This window comes from Pygoscelis adeliae, unplaced genomic scaffold, assembly GCF_000699105.1.
Source record: "Pygoscelis adeliae isolate BGI_AS28 unplaced genomic scaffold, ASM69910v1 Scaffold92, whole genome shotgun sequence".
Lineage (NCBI taxonomy): Eukaryota > Metazoa > Chordata > Aves > Sphenisciformes > Spheniscidae > Pygoscelis > Pygoscelis adeliae.
In genome coordinates, this window is record NW_008824306.1 from 2,982,635 (window position 1) to 2,987,121 (window position 4,487).

The following is a 4,487-nucleotide window of genomic DNA, read 5'->3' on the forward strand; positions in this document are numbered from 1 at the left end:
TGCCCTCTGTATCCCTGTGTATCATCCCCACAACTTCTCATCCTCTTTCACGCTAAGGGCAAGACGTAGCAGGTATGTGGATCGCTGAGCGATGCACAGGTTTATCACACCTAAAGCATGCCAACTGCTTGGCTTGCTAAGCAAAGTAGATAGCTCATGCTGACACCTTTCCTATCAAGTAGAATCATTTTATCAATTCCCATCTTTTCCTCCTGGAAGCTGACAGTCTTTACAAAGCTTGTATAAACCTCTTTTTTTCCCCCTCAGATTTCTGTCCTCAGAAAAATTTAGTTATTCTAAAACAGAAAAACAGTGTGGTCACATACGCTTCTTTTCTTTAAGAAACCCTGTTGAAAACTAAAAGCAGAGATTCTCTCAAATCTGAAGGCAGATACTATCAAGAAATTTGTGATTAAAATCCCAGAAGTTATCAACATTGTGCCTGAATCTGAATTTTTTCATTTAGGTTTTAATCTGCATTTGATTAAAAAAAAATATGCTGGATACTCATTTAAAAATAATCCCTTAAGACTAAAAATATCATCTGTAAGAAAGGCTAAATTACTTTCTATGTTTTAGGGAGCACAGCTCTTACTAGCAGATAGTGGTGCCCATCACCAGGTAGTGGTGTCCATCACCACCAGGACTTCTAAAACCCTTTCTCATTGTTCCTCATTTAAGTGATGTGCACACAACTTGTTACAATGTATCCATTTACACCTGTATTTATAAAATATATATTATGTATATATATATAAAAATTTACAAACACCTAACCATGTTACAAAGTTTTTATGCATTCATGTACCTCACAATAGTCCTCAGCGTGGATTTTGCTGGCTATTGCCAAGGTCAAAGACAAGCAGGTAGTAAATCAGAGGAGCATGAAACAAGTGTGCAGGAAAAAGTTACCAGATCCTTTTAAAGGTAATGATTTCTTTCCAATTCCCAATGTAAACCAACTTAACTATTCTCATCTTAACAATAAATAACCTATACTGATACTGTTTTGTATAACACCGGTCTCTTAAACTGCCCGCCTCCTACAAAATTTTCTGCTGAGATCCCAACCAGCTGAACAGCATTGGAAGCACCACTGGTTGGAGGTAAGGAAATCCCAAATCAATCACAGATTATTCTTCTGTCGGGTCTGCCTGAAAACTTTTCTTCTACTGTGTGGTAACAGACGACAGCCTGCCATGTAACCTTTACCTTGGATTTCTGAAAGCAGCAGACTAAGAACCGATACCAACACAACTTCAGGGAGTGTTTCAACTTTTTAATTTGTGGTTTTTTACAAGTATGAAAGAAAACCTATGTATCAGACCTTGCATACTCTTATACATGTGAATAATCCTTATTGAGCAAACCCCTGTGTGACTCCGGACTACTCAAGTGAGTACAGTTTTAACAGTAGCCCTATACCCTTCCATGGAACACGCAGGCCTCTAACGTTTGTAGAGGAGAGTAAAACTACAGTGAACGTGCAGCAAGAGGTCAGCACTCATACACATACAACCTTTGTAGCTAATACTATCCCTCTCTCAGTGCAGGCACTGGGTGTATTGATAATAACACTGTCTAGACTGTCATTATCCTGGGAGAAACTGCCACTCCTAGAATTACAGCACACTTCAGAAAAATAAGCTTGTCCTTTAAAACACAGAGCATCTTTGTCTCTATGACTTCCTCTCATACCTTCTTTCTACCAGCAATGCCAGCACAGCTAGACCAAAACATACATAGAGCAGCAATACTGTTAGTTAATGGGCACTCCATGCTGTGGTGACACGAGGCACAGCAAAAGCAACGGCCCTCATGTTGATGGAGTGTTTAAACTGTATTTGGTTAGTCTGCAGAACTAAGGCAAAACCACATGACAGTAATATAACCCATACAAATCTATCTTTTTTTTTTCTCTCCCTATCTCGTAACAGTGATTTAAATAGTCGGTTCCCTATGCATGCACTTCAGGAGACTGGTATAAAAATAGGAAGTAATATGGCACACTCTCTAAAAATATGCATATACAGTAATCTTCTTCACTGATATGTGAGGTTAAATGGTACCCACTATGTATACATACTGCAATCCTGGCTGTGTAAACTCTCCTACTCTTGACTTCACTGTAGCACAAGCATTTCACTGGCTGAGGTCTGTGAAACTTCCACTGTTTCACAGTGGCAAAATCACAACTGCACCATCACTTACAGTGTGCAAAGTCTGCTTTAAGGATTTGAGAGCTCTCTGTAGCTATGAAGTACTTCTACATATGAAGCCACTTCCCCCCCTGCCCCCAAAGACTAACGATTCAGACCCAGGTACATCTGTAGATAGGCAACAACCATAATTCCCTGATTATTGATGAGTATCCAACTATAAAGTCAGATACTCAGTTTTAGCTAAGAACACCTGAAAATTTGGCCCTGTGTGCTGAACTCTGCAGGTTTGGAAGCAGGGGTTACATTCTTACTTGCTCCTTTAACTCACTACTGAAAAAAACAAAATCTGAAATACTCTTCTACATCTAGAAAAGTACAGAGAAATACTACACTGTACTTCCACATACAGAAGTACAGAGAAATACTGTAGTGTCTTCAAGGAGTAACTTCACTATTCTGTGCTCCTCAGAGAGAGGAATCAGAACTGAGATGTTTGGTGTCTTCCCCAGATACGTGAAGTACATTCCTATGGCAAACTCAGGCCAAAAATTCCCATTACCACCCATCAATAATTTAATGAGATCTACATACACATACCACACACAGACACATATTAAGCAAAATAAAAAACATAACTCCATTATAAAACTGAAGTATGTGAAGTACGAATACATTGATTTACAGTGCAGTAAAGAAAAAAAATAAAAACAACTTAGCTCTTTGCAGCATTGTATGTGACATATTTCATTATAAATGACCTCAGACCCAAACCTGAAACACTTCTAATAGAATGATGCTGATGTCATCCGTACTGGAGAACTTCACATCCTCCATGATGATAGGATGAAGGCTAAGCTTAGGATACTAGGAGATGCTTTGGGTCATAAATTATTTGTTTGCACTAGCAGCCATAATGGCAATACTCAAAAGAAATGCAAGGTGCTAAGCAAACTAAGTGCAAAAAGCTTTCACTTAATTTTTGAAAATACAGTTGTTTTTGTGTATTTCCACTAAATTCTTCTCCTAAAGCTTCGTCTGCTAGAGCTTTCTCAGCAACTTGCAAAATACAGAAACACTTTTATTTGTGGTGATATAGTGCATAGAAGAAAAAGTCAACAACTTCCATTTCCTCTTTCAGATTTCAAGCCTGTGGTACTTCTCAGGTAAAGAAGTCAGAGGGTTTTGAACTACTGATATTAAACTAACCATAACATATCACAGCCTCAAAAAGAAGGACTCAGTGTCTTCTATCCCCACATAACAAGTCACTGAGTCGCCTGCTTGGTGTACTACCAACCCCCGGACCATCAGGGTAATGCTTGTCTCAACTTCAGCTGTTTTAAAAGGGAGACATATAGTCAGAAGTAATTGTCAAGGCATCTGGTTAAGACTGAGTAATAGGTCTCCAGAGAACGATTCATATCCCCTGCCTCAGAGGACATTTTAAGATGGGTTGAATGACTCCCTGGAGATGTGCTCTGGAGAGCACCCACATGACTAGTTCACACTATCTGCTCAACTTCTAGATATTTAAAGTTATATAAAGTAAACACCACCCTAATACCAGAACATCACAAACAAAGTATTAGATAAATGATAGTGTCAGAAAAATGAGCTATTCCAGAACATCACAATTAATGTGTTAAATTTAATTCCCTTACTAACAAGCAGCAAATATGAAGAGTAAAACAGTGCAAAGCCAATAACCCCTCTGTCCATTCTCAGTAACAGTCACATTTCAGTATTAGTGCTGGCTAATCGGCTGTTTCTTGGTGACCTAGACTACAGTGCATTGTAGAAGTCCAATTCTTATACCACAGAGAGAAGTATTATCTTATTACACTGATTAGAGTGTAAAAAAAGTCTGCAATTTGATCAAAGCAGACCACAGCTGCAGTCAATAGACAGTCAAGGACTATGCTCTGTTTCCATGCCAGGGTGGCATGCCATAACAACATCCTATCTGAAATAAAATGCATTTCCTTCCATCCTCAGATTTCCTGAGTAAGATGAGCATCAGGCCAGTTTTTGAAGGATGTCTCCTATAATGATTTCAAAATAAGCACGTGATAATAAACCTATGTGCAAAAAACCTCTGAAATAGAAGTCTACGAACAACGATTGCTCTCTATGTCCATACACAAACACACACAAATACACATACTCATACAGTAGGTTTTCTGCAAAGGTAGGCTTGTCAGTCGTCATGCAGTGCTACACCTGCAATAAAGAAATCCCATCCACAGGACACAATGTCCAAGATACACAATGCTCCCAGCAGGTGATGTGCCACCTTCCAAAGGCACCTACTTGCTTCCAGTTGTA